The following is a 24,610-nucleotide window of genomic DNA, read 5'->3' as shown; positions in this document are numbered from 1 at the left end:
ATTCGGACCCCAAAATCCCTTTGATCCTCCACACTGCCAAGAGTCTTACCATTAATACTGTCTTCATATTTGATCTACCAAAATGAACCACCTCACACATATCTGGGTTGAACTCCATCTGCCACTTCTCAGCACAGTTTTGCATCCTATCAATGTCCCGTTGTAACCTCTGACAGCCCTCCACACTGTCCACAACACCCCCAACCTTTGTGTCATCAGCAAATTTACTAACCCATCCCACCACTTCCTCATCCAGGTCTTTTATAAAAATCATAAAGAGGAGGGTCCCAGAACCGATCTCTGAGGTACACCACTGTTCACCGGCCTCCATACAGGATGTGACCTGTCTACAACCACTCTTTGCCTTCTGTGGGCAAGCCAGTTCTGGATCCACAAAGCAATGTCCCCTTGGATCCCATGTATCCTTACTTTCTCAACAAGCCTTGCAAGGGGTACCTTATCAAATGCCTTGCTGAAATCCATATACACTACATCTACGGCTCTACCTTCATCAATGTGTTTAATCACATCCTCAAAAAATTCAGTCAGGCTCATAAGGCACGACCTGCCTTTGACAAAGCCATGCTGACTATGAGAGAGGAAAGCAGGTGAAGAACAAGATGAGAGAGAGTGGGAAGGGGGAATAAATAATAGAGACAATATTTTAAACTTGAGCCTTGACCCCATTGTTGGATCCTGATGGGTTTAGCATGAAGCAAGAATGAGGCATAAGGCTTGTTGCTAGCAATTTTATTAAGTGTTACATGAACAGAAAAGCAAACAGAGAAAAACAAAGGTCCAACACAGTGGATTATAAGATTATATTATTTAGCTTCAGTTATTTAATATTAATGTTTCAAACTTAATTGATTTAAAGAATAGTAAATTTTATACATTTTACATATTTCCAGTTATAATAAATCTAGGTAAATTTGGAAACCAGTCAAGGCAATGGCAGGGTGAAATGTTAACTCTGCCTCTCCCCTCAGCCGTGATGGAGCTTGGGTAATGCGTACAGACGTTGTTTGGTAATCTGGCTGAATAACTATAGCAGAATGCTTTATTTTATAAAAGGGTATAAAGCAAAGTAGGTGATTTGGGGAAAAGAAAGAAACAGCTCATGTTTGGCACATCAGTAGTTTATCCAGATTTGGCAAAAGACCAGTGAAACAATGCGTCCAGCCCAAAGCATATTTAAACAATCGAAGATACGAACCACCTGTGCTGATGAAAATGGAGCAAATGAGGGTTCCATAGGAGTAGATAAGACCATAAGACATAGGATCAGAATTAGGCCATTTGGCCCATCAGGTCTGCTCCACCATTTAATCATAGTTGATCCTTCCCCTCCTCAGTCCCACTCCCTGGCCTTCTCCCCATAACCTTTAAAGAAGATAAACTATTGTTCCTGCTATGAGGTTACATTTGATATCTCTCAGTGTATATTAACTTGCTTCTGACTACTATAAGCTTACTTAAGACAATTTGGCCCATCTTGTTGCAAAAGAGTAATCCCATCTTGCTATACCTACGAAATACTGAAAAGCCTAGATAGAGTGGACATGGAGAAGATGTTTCCAATGGTAGGAGTGTCCAGGATCGGAAGCCATAGCCTCAGAATAGAAAGTCATCTCTTAAGAACAGAGATGAGGAGGAATTTATTTAGCCAGAGGGTGCTGTATCTGTGGAATACATTACCATTGATGACTGTGAAGGCCAAGATATTGTGTATATTTAAAGTGGAGGTTGATGGGGTCTTGATTAGTAAGGGTGTCAAAGGTTGCAGGGAGAAGGCAGGGGAATGGGGATGAGAGGGGATAATAAATTAACCATGATCAAATTGCCGACCAGAGTCAATGGGCAAAATGGCCTCATTCAGCTTCTATGTCTTATGGTGTCATTCTCCCCTCAGTTCCCCGCAGTTTATGTATCCAGACTTCAAGCACTTCCACCATCCCGCAGCCAGATACCATAATCTGTGATTATCTCCAAGCTCCAAGCAACAGTACCTCATCTTTCCATGAGGAAAGCTGTATCCTTTGGGGTTCCACAACTAATAGACAGGGCTGGGAACTGTAAAAGGATGGTAGTATCATCGGAACGCAACGTGTCCCTTATACCATGGAAGGCCACAGAGGGCAGAGCAGTTTTAACAAAACCGGAGCCTCTGTTCACCAACAATGCCCTGACTGAGGTGGAGCTGACTGCACACCAGCGCCAATCCGCACATTTTCAGTTCTTGTAGTTTGTGCTCAAGTTTTTTTAAAAGCACATTGTATTTTAAAAATTAAGATATTCTGTGATGCACCATTCTATACATTGTCAACTCACGCGATTAAAAGTAAGAATTGCCCCAGTCAGTTAGGGCAGTACAATGGTGCAGCAGATAGACCTGCTTTCTCACAGTTACAGAGATCCAGGTTCGATCTGTGTGAATGTCTTAGTGTGTGTGAGTGTATGAGAGAGTGAGTGTTAGTGAGAGAATGAGTTTGTGTGTGAGTGAGTGTGTGAGTGAGTGTGAGTGTGTGTGAGTGTCTGTGAGCGTGTGTTTGAGTGAGAGAGTATATGTGAGTGAGTGTGAGAGTGTGTGAGATAGTGTGAGTGTTTGAATGAGTGTGAGACAGTGTGAATGTTTGTGAGAGAATGTGAGTGTTAGTGAGAGAATGAGTTTGTGTGTGAGTGAGTGTGTGTCAGTGTGTGTGAGATAGAGTTATTTGTGTGAGAGTATAAGTGTGTGAGAGAGAGAGAGTGTGTGTGTGTGTGTGTGTGTGTGTGTGTGAGTGAGAGTGTGTCTGAGTGAGTGTAAGAATATGTGTCTGTTCTCCCTGACAGTGAATGTATATTACTCATCACTGAAGCAGTGTGTGGATGGGTGGGTGTGAGTGAGTATGTGTGCGTGTGTGTGTGTGTGTACACATGGGTCATAGATTCACCCTGCAACCATCGGGTCCAGTCCAGGGAAAATGGAAATATTGAGCCACGCGCACAAAATGCTGGAGGAACTCAGCAAGTCATGCAGCATCTGTGGAAGGAAATTAACACCCTTTTTTCAGCTGGAAAGGAAGGGGAGAAGAAGGAATACAAGCTGGCATGTGATAGATGAGACCAAATAAGGGGAGGAGGTGGTTTGTTCGGAGGGCTGGGGGTGAAATAAGAAGTTTCATTGGAAGTTAATTATCCTTGGTAGATTGATGGAGATGTAGGGGAAACCAGTGGGGAAAAGGGTTTGCACTGTGAGCTGGCATTGACCAGAAAATAAAAACACTTGCTGTACTAAATATTTGGAGCTTTTACACTAAAAGAGTTGTTCTATGATGCAGACAGTGTGGACTCCTTCATGTGAAGGGTTTGTGCTTTTAATTTTCATTACTTTAAGTGGAGAAATCACTTCGTATCAGAAAGGCTTGTCATGGCAGAGGGAAATACTGCCGAGAAGTTCAGGCACGCGCCTGAAGCAGGTCCCGCTTCAGAGAAGCTGTGCAAACCAGGGTGTGAGTGGAGCTAGGCAGAATAAAGGAGACACCTTCATGAGGCTGCCTTCGTTACAAAGGTCAGTCTTGCAGCAGGTAATACTGTAGGTGACATTTTCTATCATAAATGCACTCTTGTTGTGGGAGCACAAGGTATTATAGGTACAGCCAGCAGAATAATTTCCTTCACCTGCAAAGATAAAAAGAACCCATGGTTAAAACATCACACAAGAAAAGAGGAGCCACTCAGCCCCTCAAGCCTGCCCTAACATTTGATATGGTAACGTAGCAGGCCAGGCAGCATCTCAAGGAAGAGGTACAGTCGACGTTTCGGGCTGAGACCGTTCATCAGGACTAACTGAAAGAAGAGATAGTAAGAGATTTGAAAGGGGAAGGGGGAGATCCGAAATGATAGGAGAAGACAGGAGGGGGAGGGATGGAGCTTTGAGCTGGAAAGTTCATTGGCAAAAGGGATATGAGAGGATCATGAGACGGGAGGACTAGGGAGAAAGAAAGCCCAGAGGATGGGCAAGGAGTATAGTGAGAGGGACAGAGGGAGGAAAAGGAGAGAGAGAATATATATAATAAATAAATAAATAAATAAATAACGGATGGGGTACAAGGGGGAGGTGGGGCATTAACAGAAGTTAGAGAAGTCAATGTTCATGCCATCAGGTTGGAGGCTACCCAGACGGAATATAAGGTGGTGTTCCTCCAACCTGAGTGTGGCTTCATCTTGACAGTAGAGGAAGCCATGGACAGACATATCAGAATGGGACATGAATTTAAAATGTGTCTCCCGATGCGGACTTCTATATATTGGCGAGACCCGACGCAGGCTGGGAGACCGTTTCGCTGAACACCTACGCTCTGTCCGCCAGAGAAAGCAGGATCTCCCAGTGGCCACAAATTTTAATTCCACATCCCATTCCCATTCTGATATGTCTATCCATGGCCTCCTCTACTGTAAAGATGAAGCCATACTCAGGTTGGAGGAACAACACCTTATATTCCGTCTGGGTAGCCTCCAACCTGATGCCATGAACATCGATTTCTTGAATTTACAGTAATGCCCCCCTTCCTTCACCATTCCCCATTCACTTCTCCGTCTCACCCCTTATCTCCTTGCCTGTCCATCACCTCCCTCTGCTGCTCCCCCCACCCTTTTCTTTCTTCCATGGCCTAGTATTCTCTCCTATCGGACTCCCCCTTCTTCAGCCCTGTATCTCTTTCACCCGTCAACTTCCCAGGTCTTTATTTCACCGCACCCCCCCCCCCCGCACAACACACACCTCCCGGTTTCACCTACCACCTTGTGCTTCTCTTTCCCCTCCTCTCACCTTTTCAAATCTACTCTCTTTTTTACCAGTCCTGCCAAAGGGTCTCAGCCCAAAACGTGGACTGTACTTTTGACCATAGATGCTTCCTGGCCTGCTGAGTTCCTCCAGCATTTTGTATGTGTTGCTTGGATTTCTGGCATCTGTAGATTTCTCTTGTTTGTGATTCGATTCTTATTCTGGCTTCTGCCTCCTTCATTTCCTGTACTGATGAATAGTCTTGGCTCAAAACGTTGACTGTTTATTCCCCTCCATAGATGCTGCCTGACCTACAGAGTTCCTCCAGCATTTTATGTGTGTTACTCTGGCTTTCCAGCATCTGCAGAATCTCTTGTGTTTTGCATCTTTGTAAATTTCCTTTCCAGCTATTCCAACTATTCCCTTTGACCTGCCAATCCATTGTCTATTAGCCTGTCACCCTCTCTAACTAAGCTGCTTTCTCTTTCCCATTTCTGACCAAGGATCTTTGATCGGAACCTTTAATTCTGTTCATCTTTGCACACATACTCCCTGATCTTATTTTTATTCTGCAGTTATAGCCCTTCCAGCCCAATGAGCACACTCTGCCCAATTACACCCATGTGACTGATTAACCTACTAACCTACAAGCTCTGGGATGTGTAGTGGAAAGTCATGCAGCCCTGTGGAGAACACACAGGCTCCTTATAGACGGGCTGAACTGAACCCGGGTCACTTGTCACTACTCTATTCTGCAGCAGAACATACAAAATGCTGGAGGAACTCAGGCATCATCGATGGAAAAGAAGAAGAATTACTCAGCAGTGGAGTTATCGGGGCACCGTCTTTTGACGGTGTTTCCGTAGCAAGCTATTCTTGTTTTATGAGGCCGAGTTGCTAGCTCGACGCTCAACCCGACTTGGATTTGAACTCGGGAACCTTCGCTCCGGAGTCCGGTGCTGATATTATTGTGCCACCAAGCGGGACATATCAATGGAAAAGAGTACAGTCAATGTTTCAGGCCAACACCCTTCATCAGCAGAGATGAAGCATCCTCATGAAGGACCTCAACCCAAAACATCAACTGTTTACTTTTTTCCATAGATGCTGCCTGGCCTGCTGAGTTCTTCCAGCATTTTGTGTGTGTTGCTCCCCTTCAATTCTTACCGACCTTGGCTTGAAAATCCATAGTAACACCAGTCTTCTTCAGAGGTGCAGTTCTTGTGGCTGTCTTTGCAATGGGCCTTTGTCGTACAGTTGTAACACTGCAGGCAGCGACCTGTACATCAAGAACAGGTGAGAAAGTAGTGTTACGAGAATACACATAAAATTAAGATGTTTGCTGGCCTGGGCTAGCATCAGTGGCATCAGCAGTTGGTCTGCCACCTGCCCTCAGGGGAAGGAGAGATAAGGAACAATGGAGCAGCTTCTGGAGATGTGTAATGAAGGGATGTGGGAGAGAGAGCTGTCTGGAGCGGCTCCCCCCTTTGAACCCTGAACTGTTTGAAGTGATGGATAGGTGATACCCCAGCAGGGGGATAAAAAGGGACAGGTTCGCTAAGACAGGGACACACGCCACCCGAGGTAACGAGACCCTGGAAGCGGTGCGCTTCTCACGAGTGGGTGAGAAGTACCAGACAACGACAAGGGTGGAAAGGTACGATCAGCGGGAACCCGGTGTGTGTCCGCCCTTGCCTGGGTGCCGGGTTCACTGCAGAGGATCGACCGCATCTGGAGGAGGGGTCACAGTCGGTGACCTCAGGTGACATCACCAAGGACCTGCCCAAAAGCTGTTTGTGAACCATCTCGCTGGTCTGTGAGCCATCTTGCTGGTCTGTGAGTGAAGCCGTTCTGAATGATCAGTTGTTCCTGTTCTATGTCTCTCTTCCCCCACGTTGTCCACCGCCATGGCAATGATTACTGCGAACTGAACTACTAACTGGACTGAACTTTGAGTAATTTTGAAATTGGTCATTTACCCCGAGACAACGATAGAGCTTGATTGATGCTGTTATCTTAATTCTGTGCACATGTGTGGTTATCATTGTTGAATTGTTGCATTTATTATCCTTTCGATTACTGTGTTGCTTGTTTCTTTAATAAAACTTTCTTAGTTCTAGTACTCCAGACTCCAACTGAGTGATCCATTTCTGCTGGTTTGGCAACCCAGTTACGGGGGTACGTAACAGTAGTTTTATTATTCAGTGCATGTGGGCTGATTCACTGTTTCATTGCCCAGTCCTTGTTTGTCCTTGATAAAGTACTGGTGAGCTGTCTTCTTGAACCCCCGCAGTCCTTGAGATGTGTGTTAGAGGTACACACACAGTGCTGTCTGGGAAAGATCTCCACGACATTGACCAAGTGACAGTGAAGGAACAGCGACATACCTGCAAGTCAGGATGGTGTGTGTCATGGAGGACAGCTTCCAGGGGGGTGGTGTTCCCCGTGCTTTCCCTACCCTTGTCCCTCTAACTAGTACCTTGCCCACGTGCCTGGATGCATCACAACTAGGTACAGCATCTGCTCTGCCCGAGACCGCAAGAAACCACAGAGTTGTGGACACAGCTCAGCACGTCATGGAAAGCAGCTTGCCCCACCTCTATGGACCCTGTCTATATATCTCGCTGCCTTGGGAAGGCAGCCGGCATAATCGAAGACCTCACCCATTCTCTCTCCTCTCCCTCATTGGGCAGAAGATACAAAAGGCTGAAAGCACATACCACCAGGCTCAAAGACAGCTTATAAAACTATTAAATTAGAATTGGTTAATTATTGTCACATGTTCCAAGATAGTGAAAGGCTTGTCTTGCTGACTGTTCATACAGATCAAATCATTGATGAAGAACAAGATAAAATAATAACAATGCAAAATAGACTAACTGCTACAGAGAAATGCAATTTAGGTGCAAGATCATAAAGTCAATTGCAAGGTCATGAATCCACCTTGACATACTAGTGAACTATGCAATAGTCCTTGCGTCTGGTGGTATGGGTCCCCTTCTACGATAAGATAGACCATGATCAATCAAACGTTTATCTACCTCTTCCTTATGCATCACTTAAAACAATACAGGCCCTTCAGCCCACAAAGTTTTGCCATCATTTTAACCAGCTCCAAGATTAATCTATCCTTCCCTCCCACATATCCATCTATTTTTAATCATCCATGTGCCTATCTGAGAATTTCATAATGTCCCTAATGAATCTGCCTCTACCTCCACCCCTAACAACTTTTTCACACTCCGACAATTCTGTGTATAAAAGACATACTTCCGACATTCCCCCCATACTATTCTCCCGTCACCTTAAATTTATGCTCTATTGCATCAGCTATTTCAATCCCGGGAAAAGGGCACTGGCTGTCCACTCTATCTGTGCCTCTTATCATCTTGCAGACCAATCTTTCTGAAAGATTACGATTAGCACTGCATGTTGTATGCAGCTCCAGAATAACCTCCCTCTCTCATCACTATGCAAGTCCCATTGAGTTAGGGGTAGTGTTCCATTAGTTCTCTTCTTGTAGAACATACCGAATACTACAGCATAGGACAGGTCCTTTGGCCCATAATGTTGTGCTGACCTTTCAATCTCCTAAAATCAATCTAGCCCTTCCTTCCTAGAGAGCCCTCCATTTTTCTATCATCCTTGTGCTTATCTAAGACTTCCTTAAAGGCCCCTAATGTATCTGCCCTACCCCACCACACAGCCATCACTCTCCGTACAGAAACCTACCTCTGATATCCCCCCCATTCTTTCCTCCAATCAAATTATGCCTTCTCATATTAGCCATTCCGCCCTGAGAAAAAGGTGCTGGCTGTTCCCTCTGTCAATGCCTCTTATCATCTTGTGCACCTCTATTCATTCACCTTTTATCCCCCTACTGCATTCAACCTCTCCTCAATAATACAGCCAGTGTCTTGGTAAATCTCCTCTGCACCCTCTCAAAAGCATCTGAACCCTTCCTATAATGAGGTGAGCAAGAGTGGTCTAACCAGGGTTGTATAGAGCTATAACGTTTCATCACGGCTCTTGACTAATAACAGCCAACACCCATACACCTGCTAATCACGCTATCAACTGGGTTTTGTTTTACATGCAAAATGCTTCATTTATAATCAATAAAATCAAGGTAAAGATAATGTACGTGGAAAGTGTTTCAAAGTTAGTCGGTTTTCTTACCCAAGGACATGCAGAATGCGAGACCACACACAAGGAGAAGGAAATGCTTCATTTTTGACTTCACTGGGAGGAGCAGAGCAGGGTGCCAGGGCAGTAACTGAGGACCTCCGTTGCTTCTGAAAACCACTCTTGAGCGGAGCAGTTGTATAAAGCCTAAGGGAGGAGACAAGTAATCAAATGACTCAATACGTACCATCCCACACCTCAGATCATTTATTCCACATTTGCCTTTTGCTACCCTTTGCTCTCTCAGCTGTTCCTGTTTTAGGCTAGTGTTTACTCCACTGAACATACAACTGTACAAAACAGGAACAGGTCCCTTGGCCCACAGTGATGTAGTTAGACACTACAATGTGCATAAAATGCTGGAGGAACTCAGGAGCTCAGGCTGAATCTATGGAAATAAAGGAACAGTCAACATTTCAGGCTGAGACCCTTCTTCAGGACTGGAAAGGAAGGGGAAGATGCCAGAATAAAAAGGTGAGGGGAGGGGAAGGACGATAGCTGGAAGGTGATAGGTGAAGCCAGGTGGATAGGAAAGATAAAGGGTTGGAGAGGAAGGGATCTGATGGGAGAGAATAGTGAAACACAGGAGGAAGGGACCCGGGAGAGGTAAGAAGCCAGAGTGGCACAGAAGAAGAGGGGAGGGATTTTACTTTACTAAAAGAAGTCAATATTCATGTAAGAGAAGGCCATAGACCAACATGTCGGAGCAGGAATGGGAAGTGGAACTAAAATGTTTGGCCTCCAGGATGTTCTGCTTTCAGCACCAGACACAATAGATAACCCAGCAGATTCGCAGGTGAAATTTTGCCTCAGCTGGAAGGATTGTTTGGGGCCCTGGAGGTGAGGGAGGGGTGAACGGGCAAATGTAGTACTTAAGCTGCTTGCAGGGTAAGTGCCAGGAGAGAGATCAGTGGAGAGGGACAAATGGACAAAGAAATCACAAGGGAGTGTTTGCTGCAGAAAGTAGAGAGAGGGGAGGAGAGGTAAAGATATGTTTGATGGTAGGATCATTTTGGAGATAGCGGAAGTTGCAGAGGATAATCTGTTGACTGTGGAGCTGATGGGGAAGTAGGTGAAGATAAAAGGAACTCTGTCACTGTTAAGGGGGTGGGAGATGGGGTGAGTGCAGACATTCTGGAAATGGAGGAGATGCGGGTGAAGGCAGCGTCACTGGTGCAGGAAGGGGCTTTAAAGAAGGAGCTTATTTGTGTTGGGCATGTGGCCAAGTGGCTAAGGCGTTCGTCTAGTTACCTCAAGGTCGCTAGTTCGAGCCTCAGCTATGGCAGCGTGTTTGTGCCCTTGAGCAAGGCATTTAATCACACATTGTTCTAGTCTGTGCGAGAAGTGGCGCCCCACACAGACTTCCAATCTGCGCCTTGTAAGGCATGAAAATGCCCGATGCAGGCCTCTCATGGTCTGAGTCGATGTTCCCTCCCTCCCCTTATTTAGCCATTATACTAGTAGTTAAATATCTAAACAAGCTCATCCCTGCCACCTCCACCTGATCCATATCCCTCCATTCACTGCATACTCTAAGAGCCTCGTGAACATACCCATTGCCATTGGCTCCACCATCAAACGTAGCAGCAGATTTGAGGCACCCACCACATTCTGTGTTAGAAACAAACTGCACCACCCATCTCCTTTGAACTCACACATAAGGTCAAAGACATACAGCAGGAGCAGAATAAGGCCATTCAGCCCGTCAACTCCATTCTACCTGTCGATCATGGCTGATTTACCCTCTCAACTCCATTCTGCTGCCTTCTCCCATGGACGATACAGCACAGGAGTAGTCTTTCGACCCACAATGTTGTGCCAAACCAATTACATTAGTAATTACTTAGCCAACTAAAATAATCTTGTCTGTTTACGCATGTTCATCTACCTCCATTTTCTTCACATCCACGTGCCTATCTAAATGTCTACCCTAATGTATCTGCCTGTATCACTACCCCAGGCAGTGCATTTCAGGAGCCTGCCACTCTCTGTGTAAAAAACTTGCCCCTGACATCTCAAAGATTTCAAAGGTACAATTTAATGTCAGAGAAATGTATACAATCTACATTCTAAAATGCTTTTTCTTCGCAACCATCCACGAAAACAGAGGAGTGCCCCAAGAATGAACAACAGTTAAATCTTAGAACCCCAAAGTCCCCCCCCAACTACCCTCCCTCCCGCGCATTAGCGGCAGTGAGCAACAATCCCCCTCCTCCCACCGGCAAAAATAAAGCATACCCGCTACCAGCACTCAAGCGTGAACAAAGCAGTAGCAAAGACACAGATTACACCCGATAATTTGACATGCTGCAGGCTCTCTCTCTCCTAATAAGGGAGAAAGAGGTGACTCCATTTTCCAACAAGCGGGGAGACATAACAAACAACATGCTGGCTTACAATGTTAAAAGTCTGTTATGTTGCGTTTTTCGAGCTCTGTGCCTGGAGGTCGCAAGGATCCCGGGTCCCCAGGCACACAGCAGATGATCTGACTTCCCCCAACGACATACGGGTCTCCTGTGGTGACACCGACCCTTGATCTGCCCGTCTCCAGCTCCTCGAGATCCCAGGCTTCCGAATCCAAGCAGAAATCTTGGGCCAAGCCTTCGGCATGCCAAATAGTGGCCGATTGTGGAGTCCTGACGAAGGGTCTTGGCCTGAAACGTCAACTGTACCTCTTCCTAGAGATGCTGCCTGGCCTGCTGCGTTCACCAGCAACTTTTATGTGTGTTGCTTGAATTTCCAGCATCTGCAGAATTCCTGTTGTTTGCGATTGTGGAACCCCGAGAGCAGGTCCCATTCCCGCAAAGAACCGTAGTCAGCATGTAACTGCAGGTCAGGACATGCATTTAAAGTGAGAGGGGAAAGTTTACATGAGATACATGGGGCAAGTTTTTTTATACACAGCAAGTGATGGGTTCCTGGAACAGGCTGAGGGGAGGTCTGATAGAGGTTTATAAGATTATTAGATTATGAGGACATGTAGTCCTCTTTTATTGTCATTTAGTAGTGCATGCAAAAAGAAATTATACAATATTCCTCCAGTGTGATATTACAGAAACACAGGACAGACCAAGACTGAAAAAACTGACAAAACCACATAATTATAACATATAGTTACAACAGTGCAACAATACCATAACTTGATGAAGAAGTCCATGAGCACAGTAAAGTTCAAAGTGTCTCAAATGTCCCACATCTCACGCAGACGGGAGAAGGAAGAAAAACTCTCCCTATCATGCCGACCACAATCCGACTCTGAGTCATCAGAAAACTTCGAGTTCTGATCAGCTCTCCGACAGAGCGCCATCTCTGTCCGAACGATTCGACCTCCTTCTCGGTCACCAAAAGCAGGTAAGGCCGGGGATTTTGAGGCCTACCCTCCGAAAGATTCCTGACCACGCAGTAACGACAGCAGCGAACGAGCGTTTCAGAAATTTCTCCAGATGTTCCTCTGTGCTTTCACGTCCATCCTCAATCAAATCAGAATTGGCCATGGCCCCTATTTAACAGATACGATATCATTTTTCACTGGAGGACTGCGCACGTGCAGGCGCATCGCCATCTTCTCCTCCCACCCAATGAGAGGCATAGATGGAGTAGACAGACAGTTTGGAACCCCCAGGGGTTCTGGTGGAAGCAGATATGATAATGGCATTCAAGAGGCCATTGAACAGAAAAATGGAAGGGATTTAGTTTATCGGCATCGTTTTTGGCACAGACATTGCGGGCCAAAGGCCCTGTTTCTGTGCTGGACTGGTCTATCTTCAATAAGTACAATGTTTGGCATGGACATCCTGGGCGAAGGGCCTCTTTTTGTTCTGAGAGTGTTACAGACTTTTACAGCAGGGAAACAGGCCCTTCAGACCATCGGGAGAGAGAGCAGAAAAGGGTTACACAGATCCTTCCAGTACTAAGGGACTGACTTACAGAGAGAGGTTGGGCACATTGGGTCTTTATTCCTCAGACTGTAGAAGAGTGATCCAGCAGAGGTGTATAAAACTACAAGAGGACAGCTAGGGTGAATGCCCACAGTCTTTTGGAAGCACGGTAGCGTAGCAATGAGAACAATCGCTTTATAGGCTGTACAAAGCTCATATTTATACAACAAGACAAACAACTTCACATCACTTTGTTTGGCATCCCACGGTCAGTACATGATCAATCGTTTAAAAGACATGTCAATTATCTCTCAGCGCGAGTCCAACAGTTATTCCTGCTTCCTGTTATCAGGACAAATAATTTACCCCCAGAGGCATCTTCGCTCCTGGTTTCAGGGGGAGTTCCTGGGACTGCGCTTATCATCCAAGGTTATTCTCGACACGCATCAACAGTCTTAAGCCCAGCTGTTCCAGAATGGTCAAGTAATCCCATCATACACTAGTTTTAACCATTTCTACCACACTGTGGCATAATGGACATCAAACCCAACCCCATTCTAGACAAACTTCTCACATCTGCTTTCCACCATCAGTCCCGAGTGCCAATTTTAGCATTTTTCTAGCCTTTAGCCACCAAATAATTTAACGTGGCACAGTAGGGTAGCGGTTAGCGCAACACTATTACAGCTCAGGGTGTTGGAATTTAGAGTTCGATTCCATCGTCCTCTGTAAGAAAGTTTCTAGATTCTTCCCATGTGTGCACGAGTTTCCTCCAGGTGCTCTGGTTTCCTCCCCCAGTCTGGTCAGTAGGTTAACTGGTCATTAGAAATTGTCCTGTGATTAGGCTAGGGTTAAATCAGTGGGTTGCTGCTAGGCAGTTCAGCTCAAAGGGCAGGAAGGGCCTGTTCTGCACTGTATCTCTGAAATGAAATAAAATCACTCAGAATAATTCTATACCACATGGGAGGATTTAATCTGGGATCTTTGTGATCTGTTCAACCAAAAACCTTCTGACTGATCCAGAGTAGGTGTAAAGGTCAGTACAACGCTATGGGCTGGGCCAAAGGGCCTGTACTGTGCTGCAGTGTTCCATGTTCGAAGACAGGTGACCCAGCCATTATCAATACTCCTCAGAGATTGTCGTGCCTAGTGTCAGTGGTTGCATAACCAGGACTTGTACACCAGCTGCTCCCATCATCACATGGCTTTGATTGGGGAGGGGCATGGTCAAGCAGATGCTACACCTTGCCCAAGGGTGACCTGCAGGCTTGTGGAGGGAAGGCAAACAACAGGAATTCTGCAGATGCTGGAAATTCAAGCAACACACATCAAAGTTGCTGGTGAACGCAGCAGGCCAGACAGCATCTCTAGGAAGAGGTACAGTCAACGTTTCAGGCCGAGACCCTTCACCAGTCCTGACGAAGGGTCTCGGCCTGAAACGTCGACTGTACCTCTTCCTAGAGATGCTGCCTGGCCTGCTGCGTTCACCAGCAACTTTGATGTGTGTTGCTTGTGGAGGGAAGGACTGCCTTACATCTCCACCCTGCCACCCAAACCCTATCTATACCCCTCATTATTTGGATAGCCTCTATAAGATCTCCCCTCGTTCTCCTGCAGACCAGAGAGATGCTGAGAGTTTATGGAAATAAAATGTTGATTGTTTCTCTCCAGCACTCGACTATTTCAGATTCTTGTGATAGGTCTGCTGTGACGTGACTGCATTGTAGATCGATCTAAGCTGGGTGGGGCATTGGACTTCCCATATACATTGATACCTTTTGTAAGCTGAAGGACAAAACAGAGATCCAGTCACACCTAACTGTTGGCATGTAAACATTTCCAAAAGTAAACATCAGTGTTACGACTGACGCAAAAGCACACACTATCATTCCAGTTTACCTGCTGAGTTCCTCCAGCGTGTTGTGCATATTCCAGTTTACCTCACTGCTTCTCAACCAGTGCATGCTTGGAAGTTTATCATTTTAGGCATCAATGCCCAGTAAATGGAGGCAAGGACAGAAGTTCAGATTCAAATTCATAGAGCGGCGTGGTAGCACAGTAGTTATTGCGACACTGTTTCAGCTCAGAGCATTCTAGACTTTGGAGTTCAACTCCGGCACTGTCTGTAAAGAGTTTGTACGTCCTCCCCATGAACCAGGTAGGTTTCCACCCACATTCCAAAGATGTACTGGTTAGTAGGTGAATTGGCCATTGTACATCGTCCTGTGTTAGATTAGGATGAAATCGGTGGGTTACGGGTGGCATGGCTCGTTGGGATGGAAGGGCCTGGTCCAAGCAGTATCTCTAAATAGAATTTAAAACATAAAATAAAGACAAAAATTTTGGTTCAGATTAATTTATTCATCGGGTGTACAGTACATCATTTGTGTTAACAACCAGCACAAACTAAGGATGTGATAAACACAAGAAATTCTGGAAATGCTGGCAATCCAAAGTTACACAGACAAACCGCTGGAGGAACTCAACAGCTCAGGCAGCATCTACGGAAAGGAATAAGCAGTCGAGGTTTCAGGCCAAGAACTTCCATCAGGACTGGATAGGAAGGGAGAAGAAGCCGAATAAGAAGGTCCGAGGAAGGAAGCTGGACAAGCTGATAGGTGAGACCAGGTGAGTAGGAAGGTAGGTTGGTGGGGGAGGCGAGATGAAGTGAGAAGCCAGGAGGTAACAAGATGGAAGAGGGTTGAAGAAGGATTCTGATAGGAGAGGAGAGTGGACCAGAAGAGAAGGGGAAGGAGGAGGAGCACCAGAGGGAGGTGAGGACAACAGAAGGGGTGAGAGGAGAGTCGGAACCATGAATGGAAAAAAAGAGTGGGGGGAGAAATTACTGGGCGTTTGAGAAGTCAATGTTCTTGCTATTAGGTTGTAGCCTACCCAGATGGAATATGAGGTGTCGCTCCTCCAACATAAGGAAACAAAAATGGATGGAGTGAGTTGGGGGGGGTGGAATGGTGAAGGTTGGAGAAAACATCTGGCAGGAGATAAGCAGGAAAACAAAGAGGTACTGTTGCTGCACTCTGCTGTGGGGGTGAGGATGACATACCGAGTACCTCCAGCAAACTGGTGTACCTCAGGGCGTGTGCTTAGCCCACTGCTCTACTCTCTTTATACTCATAACTGTGTGGCTAGGCATAGTTCAAGTACCATCTATAAATTTGTTGATGATACAACCATTGTTGGTAGAATCTCAGGTGGTGATGGGAGGGCACACGGGAGCGAGATATAGTGGAGTGGTGCTGTAGCAGCAACCTTGCACTCAATGTCAGTAAGACGAAAGAGCTCATTGTGGACTTCAGGAAGGGTAAGACGAAGGAACACATACCAATCCTCTTAGAGGGATCAGAAATGGAGAGAGTGAGCACTTCCTGGGTGTCAAGATCTCTGAGGACCTAACCTGGTCCCAACTTATCAATGCAGCTATAAATAAGAAGGCAAGACAGCGACTGTATTTCATTAAGAGTTTGAAGAGATTTGGTATGTCAACAAAAACACTCAAAACTTCTATAAGTTTTGTGTACCGTGGAGAGCATTCTGACAGGCTGCATCACTGTCTGGTATGGAGGGGCTGCTGCACAAGACCAAAAGAAGCTGCATAGAGTCATAAATTTAGTCAACTCCATCTTGGATACTAGCATCCCATGTACCCAGGACATCTTCAAGAAGTGATATCTTAGAAAGGCATCACCCGTTATTAAGGACCTCCTGCACCCAGAACATGCCCTTTTCTCACCGTTACCATCAGGTAGGAGGTACAGAAGTCTGAAGGCACACACTCAGTGATTCAGGAACAGCTTCTTCCCCTCTGCCATCCGAAGCCTAAATGGACATTGAACCTGTGAACACTACCTCACTTTTTTAATATATATTATTTTTGTTTTTGCATGATTTTTAATCTATTCCATATACATACACTGTAATTGATGACTTATTTTTTATATTTACTTATTCTTCTATATTATGTATTGCATTGAACTGCTGCTGCTAGGTTAACAAATTTCACGACAGATGCCGGTGATAATAAACCTGATTCTGATTCTCCAGTTCCCAAATTCTGCAGTATTTTGTATCTTCACCCGTAAAAAGAAGGGGTCTTGTTTTACTCTCCCAGCCACTGAGACAACCCTTTAACCATGTGGCGCTCAATTTAGGATTACCCCGAAATACTACAGAATCAAATATGAAAAGAGGTTTGCTTTATTTGTTCGATGTACAGTGAAATGAATCATTTATGCAATGACCAACACAGTCCAAATATGTCCTGGGGGTGCTGCCCGCAAATGTTGCCATGCTCCTGGAACCAACATAGTATGCCCACAACTGACTATACCTAACCCACATCTTTGGATTGTGGGAGGAAACCGTAGCACCCAGAGGAAACCCATGCGATGATGGGGAGAACATAGAAACTGCTTACAAACATTGGCAGGAATTGGACCCCAATCACTGGTCGCTTGCATTGTAATAGTGTAATGCTAACTGCTGCACTACTGTGCTGCCCCATACAGTCTGACAGCACTGAAACAGGCCCTTTGGGTATCAAGAACACGCTGACCTGATCATCTGCATAATCTCGGACCATATCCCTCCAAACCAAACCCCTCTCACCTTGTGCCTATCCTTTTTTTTTTCTTCTTTTTTTTCTTTTTTTTTTCTTTTTTTTTCTTTAAAAAAGAACGGCAGACTGCCACGTGCAGTGCCTTACTTGGATGTGTCTGAAGTCTTGGAGCTTGACTTCCCTACGTGATCCTACAAATGGTCTTGGAGGTTTAGTCTAGCAGGGGAGTAGCTACGTCATATACCCAGACCGGCGGAGCGGTCTTCTTCTAGGGGGCCATCCTCTGCGACCGAGCGCTGAGCTTCGGGAGGGACGCACATGGAGCTGTGAGGGAAGGGGGACACCCGCCTATCCAGCCAGATCAGCCGAATCAACCCTAGCGATCAATGGGGTGACAGATGTCGCAGCCAGATCGCCCTCACACCCGTGCCTATCCTTTCTGATGTGACAGTACTACAGCTGGAGAAAAGTAACCACACATAACAAATACTGTAATACTATTGTACCTGACTCAACCACGTACCTCAGGCAGCTCATTCTGTACACTCACCACCGCATGGAAAAAGTTGCCCATTAAATTCCTTTTAAACCTCAAGTCAATAATTGACCTATGGTCGCTTTGTTTCAGGATGGGACTTTCTGCCATAAGACCAGAAGAAACAGGAGGTTCCTTAAGGTTGTTAGGGCTGGCGTGGTAATGGGGACAAGCTCCCACTACCTATTAAGTACTCCCAATGGTGTGTGCCTCAAATAGCCGCTGACAATCGAGTCCAGGTCCTGGCTTTCACATGTGGTTTAGCTGCTAAGCCCAGCTGAACCATTTCTACTGACGGGAGAAGGGGCAAAGACAGATTACTGGTGCCTTAAAACCTGTCACTTCAGGCAAATGGGGCTCATTAGCTGTGGTTGGCAGCTCAACTAGGAGAAGGAAAACTCTGATCTCAAACCTCTGCTGCCTTGTGGCTACAAATACTCATGAGGAAGGCGTCAGGAGTAAACCCTGAGGGAAAAATCTGGAGCAGGAGTCCCTAAAGCAGTCCTACATTGAGTTCAACGCTGACTGGCAACTCCTGCGACGCTGCTGGTGCCAAACAGTATTGGTCTCTGCTGTTCCGTTTGGTTCATCAGATGCATGGAGAGAGGGAGCTTGCTACATGGGCAACAGCTGGCTCTCGATATCATACTGCCCAGGCTTGCTATGTCACAATATCCATGGGCAATTCTGATTGACAGAGGCCTTCATCTCACCTCATGAGGCAGAGGAGCAGAATTCGGCCATTTGGCCATCGAGTCTGCCCCACCAATCCACCATGGTGTTCTATTATCTCTCTCAAACCCATTCTCCTGCTATCTGCCTGTAACCTTTGACATCTTACTAATCAAGAACCAATCAACCTCTGCTTTAAGTACACTCAATGATTTGACCTCCACAGGCATCCACAGATTTACTGACCTCTGGCTGAAGAAATTCCACCTTATCTCTGTTCTAAAGGGATGTCTTCTATGTTGTGGCTGTGCTCTCCGATTGTAGACTCTCCAACTTTCAGTAACATCTCTCCATGTCCATTCTATCCAGGCATTTAAATATTTAAAACGCTTCGATGAGATTCCCCACAATCTTCTAAACTCCGGTGAGTACAGGCCCAGAGCCATCAAATACTCCTCATATGTTAATCTTTTCACAACACTCAAAGTGTGGTCTGACCAGTTTTTATGAAGCGTCAGCATCACATCCTTGCTTTTATATTCTAGTCCTCTCGAAATGAATATTAACATCGCATTTGCTTTCTTCAACACCAACTCATCCTGAAGATTAAACTTTAGGGCATCCTGCATGAGGACTCTCATGCCTTTGCACCTCAGATTTTTGAATTTGCTCTCTGCTTCGGAAATCGGTGAGAAAGAGAAACAGAATCAGGTTTAATATCCCTGGCAAATGTTGTGAAATTTGTTAATTTTGCGGCAGTACAATGCAATACATAATAATAGAGCAAAAGAAATGTGAATTACAGTAAGTATATGCATATCAAGTAGTTAGATCAAATAAGCAGTGCTAAAAACTAGAAATTTAAAAAGTGAGGTTGTGTTCATGGGGTCGATGTCCATTCAGAAATCAGATGGCAAAGAGGAAGAAGCTCAGTCCTGAAGCATTGAGTGTGTGCCTTTGAGCTTCTGTACCTCCTCCCTCAATGTTGTAATGAGAAGAGGGCATGTCCTGGGTGGTGGGGGTCCATAATGATCGACGCCACCTTTTTGAGGCCCAAAGGAGCTGGTTGTGAAACTATAGGAGGAATGGAGACAGGCTAATGCCTATTGGCATCAATGGATCTGGGGTTGAGAGGGTGAACAGCTTTAAGTTCTTCGGCATACACATCACTGAGGGTCTCATGTGGTCTGTACATACTGGCTGTGTGGTGAAAAAAGCACAACAGCGCCTCTTTCACTTTAGACAGTTGAAGAAGTTTGGTATGGGCCCCCAATTCCTAAGGACTTTCTACGGGGGCACAATTGACAGCATCCTGGCTGGCTGTATCACTGCCTAGTACGGGAACTGTACCTCCCTCAACCTCAGGCCTTTTCATTGAGTGGTGCGGACAGCCCAGCGTATCTGTAGATGTGAATGTCACACTATTCAGGACATTTACAAAGACAAGTGCGTAAAAAGGGTCTAAAGGATCATTGGGGACCCGAGTCACCCCAATCCCAAACTGTTCCAGCTGCTACCATCCGGGAGACAGCACCGCAGCATAAAAGCCAGGACCAGCAGGCTCCGGGACAGCTTCTTGCACCAGGACATCAGACTGATTAACTCATGCTGATACAATTGTATTTCTATGTTATATTGACTGTCCTGTTGAACATACTATATATTACAAATTACTATAAATTTCACATTGCGCATTTAGACAGACACATAAAGATTTTTACTCCTCATGTATATGAAGTATGTAAGTAATAAAGTCAATTCAGTTCCTGGATACTCCAGAGACTAGGGCCCATGATGGCACTGACGAGATTAAATGGAGTTAGTGTAAACTGAGGAGGGGGGGAGGAGTTAGTGGACAGCATGGACTCGAGGGGCTGTACGGCCTTCGTCCATGCTGTGGATAGTGCATGTCCGCAATCTGGAATAATGGGAGGAAGAGAAGAGAGTATTGCAGATAGCTCCTATTTCGGATGGATGCAAATGACCACACAGCAGCAGTCATGAGTGCGCTGAGCCTCTTCCTAGCCTGCAGGAAGACAATTTGTTTACAAGGCCATTCAACCACTTCCTTCCCTCCAAATGCCTCCTCATTTGTGTCTGATTTCCCTGCTGTGTTTACTTGCATTGTGCTGTTAAATTTGCATTTGCCTAAACAAATAATGGGGATTTTAAACACTAGCTTTATTTGTGACCAACCATACAGTGAAATTGAGTCAATGACCAACGCAATGAGTGAGTGTTGCCATGGCACCGACATAGCAGGCCCACAGCTTTCTATTTATTTTCATTGAGATACAGTGTAGAATAGGCCCTTCTAGCTCTTTGACATAGAAACATAAAAACATTGAAAACCTGCAGCACAATACAGTCCCTTTGCCCCACAGCCGAACATGTACTTACTTTATAAATTACCTAGGGTTACCCACAGCCCTCTATTTTTCTAAGCTCCATCTACCTACTTAAGAGTCTCTTAAAAGACCCTAACATATCCGCCTCCACCACCACTGCCGCCAGCCCATTCCACGCACTCACCACTCTCTGAGTAAAAAACTTACCCTGACATCTCCTTTGTACCTACACCCCAGCACCTTAAACCTGTGTCCTCTTGTGGCAACCATTTCAGCCCTGGGAAAAAGCCTCTGACTATCCACACAATCAATGCCTCTCGTCACCTTATACACCTCTATCAGGTCACCTCTCATCCTCCGCCGCTCCAAGGAGAAAAGGCTGACTTCACTCAACCTATTCTAGTACCATGAATATTTTGAGGAATTAATCCAAAAAGCACAGTTAAATTATTAGGTTGTAGATCAATTTTAAGTGTTTTAGAAATTGTTGAAAAAACCGACTTCCAGAACTGTTCCAATATAGAACAAAACCAAAACGTATGTGTCAGTGTAGCTATCTCAGTTTTGCATCTATCACAATGACTATCAACATTAGAAAAGATTTTAGAAAGTCTCTCCTTCATCAAATGATAATGATGTACAATTTAAAATTGAATCAATGAATGGCTAGCACAAATTGAAGAAGAGTTAACCAACTTCAAAATCCACATCAAATCCTCCATCATAAAAGTCAAATTGAGTTCCTTTTTCCAATCCTGTTTAATCTTAGATAAAGGACGCTTATCCTATTGTAATAATAAATAATAAATTCTTCCAATAGAACTCTTGATCGAAGGATTCGTACTCATAATAGTATCTAACAGGCCAGCCTCCAATATGTAAGGAAAATTACTTAAATATTTTTGTAAAATATGTCTAACTTGAAGGTATTGCAGAAAGTGTGAGTATGAAAGAGAATATTTATCAATTAATTGTTCAAAAGACATCAATGTATCTTCTTTAAATAAATCCAAAAAGAATTAATACCTTTATTTTTCCAAAGTAAAAAAATTGGATCACTCAATGATGATTTTAGCAACATTTTTATATTTATTTCAGAATACTCCTGTTTTTTTGACTAGGAAGTTTTTGATCATATTGATTCTATTATTTTATCTTTTACTTGGAATAATAAGAGACCAAGAATTAGTAAATGTCACTTACAAAAATTGAAAAAGGATGGAGGTCTTGCTTTGCCTAATCTAAGAATGTATTATTGGGCTGTTAATGTGCGATACATGTCTTTTTGGTTATATTGGGTTGATAAGAGTGATCGGCCAATTTGGGTAGACCTGGAACAGAAAGTTGTAAAACAGTTTTATTTAACCTCGTTATTGGGAACTGCTTTACCTATGCAATTAGCTAAAGTTGTTAATTTAAACCTATATCCTGTGATGAAGTATTCTTTACAAACTTGGCTCCAGTTCCGCAATCTTTTTAATCTTAAAAAATTTAAACTTTATAGTTTAATTTATCGAAATTACTTTTTTAAGCCTTCTTTGAGTGAGCCACTCAACCTATTCTCATAAGGCATGCTCCCTAATGCGGGCAACATTCTAAGTTGCATGTCTAACATGTCTAAGTTGCATGCCATCTTGGTCAATGTCTCCCATCCACTACATAATGTACTGGGTGGGCACAGGAGTACATTCAGCCAGAGACTTATTCCACCGAGATACAGCACTGATCGTCATAGGAAGTCATTCCTGCCTGTGGCCATCAAACTTTAAAACTCCTCCCTTGGAGGGTCAGTTACCCTGAGCCAATAGGCTGGTCTTGGACTTATTTCATAATTTACTGGCATAATTTACATATCACTATTTAACTATTTACGGTTCTATTACTATTTATTATTTATGGTGCAACTGAAACAAAAACAAATTTCCCCCGGGATCAATAAAGTATGACTATGACTATGACTATGATTCTTGTAAATCTCCTGTCCACCCTTTCTATAGTTTCCACATCCTTCCTGTAGTGAGGTAACCAGAACTGAGCACAGTACTCCAAGTGGGGTCTGACCAAGGTCCTATATAGAGGTAACATTACCTCTCGGCTCTGAAACTCAAACCCACGGTTGATGAAGGACAATGCACTGTATGCCTTCTTAATCACACAGTCAACCTGCGCAGCAGCTTTGACGGTCCTATGGACTCAGACCAAAAGATCCCTGTGATCCTCCACATTGCCAAGAGTTTTACCATTAATACTATATTCTGCCATCCTATCTGACCTACCAAAATGAACCACTTCACACTTATCTGGGTTGAACTCCATCTGCCACTTCTCAGGTCAGTTTTGCATCCTATGGATGTCCCGCTGTAACCTCTGACAGCCCTCCACACTATCCACAACACTTCCAACCTTTGTGTCATCAGCACATTTACTAACCTATCCCTCCATTTCCTCATTCAGGTCATTTATAAAAATCACAAACAGTAGAGGCCCCAGAACAGGTCCCTGAGGTACACCACTGGTCACCGACCTCCATGCAGAATAGAACCCGTCTACAACCACACTTTGCCTTCTGTGGTCAAGCCAATTCTGGATCCACAAAGCAAGGTCCCCTCGGATCCCATGCCTCCTTACTTTCTCAATAAGCATTGCATGGGGTACCTTATCAAATGCCTTGCTGAAATCCATACACAGTACACCTACTGCTCTACCTTCATCAACATGTTTAGTCACTTCCTCAAAAACTTCAATCAGGCTTGTAAGGCACGACCTGCCTTTGACAAAGCCATGCTGACTATTCTTAATTATTTTATGCCTCTCCAAATGTTCATAAGTCCTCCGTCTCAGGATCTTCTCCATCAACTTACCAAGCACTGAAGTAAGTCTCACTGGTCTGTAATTTCCTGGGCTATCTCTACTCCCTTTCTTGAATAAGGGAACAACATCTGCAACCCTCCAATCCTCCAGAACCTCTTCCGTCCCCGTTGATGATGCAAACATCATTGCCAGAGGCCTAGCAATCCCCTCCCTTGCCTCTCACGGTAGCCTGGGGTACATCTCGTCCAGTCCCGGAGACTTATCCAAATTGACGCTTTCCAAAAGCTCCAGTGCATCCTTTTTCTTAATGTCTATATGCTCAAGCTTTTCAGTCCACTGTAAGTCATCCCTACAATTGCCAAGATTTTTTTCCATAGAGAGTACTGAAGCAAAATATTCATTAAATACCTCAGCTATCTCCTCCGTTTCCATGCACACTTTTCCACTGTCACATTTGTTAAGTCCTATTCTCTCATGTCTACTCTTCTTGCTCTTCACATACTTGTTGAATGCTTTGGGATTTTCTTTAATCCTGCTCGCCAAGGCCTTCTCATGGCCCCTTCTGGCTCTTCTAATTTCATTCTTAAGCTCCTTCCGGCTAACCTTATAATCTTCTAGCTCTCCATCATTACCTAGTTGTTGCAACTTTTCGTTAGCTTTTCTTTTGTTCTTGACTAGATTTACAACAGCCTTTGTACACCATGGTTCCTGTACCCTACCATCTTTTCCCTGTCTCATTGGAATGTACCTGTGTAGAACTCCACGCAAATATCCCGTGAACATTTGCCACATTTCTACCGTACATTTCCCTGAGAACATCTGTTCCCAATTTATGCTTCCAAG

The 24,610-nt window shown here is 44.7% G+C and overlaps 1 long non-coding RNA gene across 1 annotated transcript; it reads right to left on the bottom strand.

Annotated features, from left to right (window-relative positions):
* Window positions 1-749: 749 nt before the first annotated feature.
* On the bottom strand, window positions 750-9,054 carry LOC134346115 (uncharacterized). Its single transcript, XR_010017833.1, has 3 exons — window positions 8,945-9,054; window positions 5,937-6,044; window positions 750-3,660 (listed from the first exon to the last, which is right to left on the bottom strand). It is a non-coding gene; the product is annotated as an uncharacterized LOC134346115 (long non-coding RNA).
* Between the last annotated feature and the right edge of the window lie 15,556 nt (window positions 9,055-24,610).

The sequence above is a fragment of the Mobula hypostoma genome, chromosome 5 (assembly GCF_963921235.1).
Source record: "Mobula hypostoma chromosome 5, sMobHyp1.1, whole genome shotgun sequence".
In the NCBI taxonomy this organism is placed as follows: domain Eukaryota; kingdom Metazoa; phylum Chordata; class Chondrichthyes; order Myliobatiformes; family Myliobatidae; genus Mobula; species Mobula hypostoma.
The sequence above is the reverse complement of the archived record's forward strand: the minus strand, read 5'-3'. Positions and strand labels throughout refer to the sequence as shown.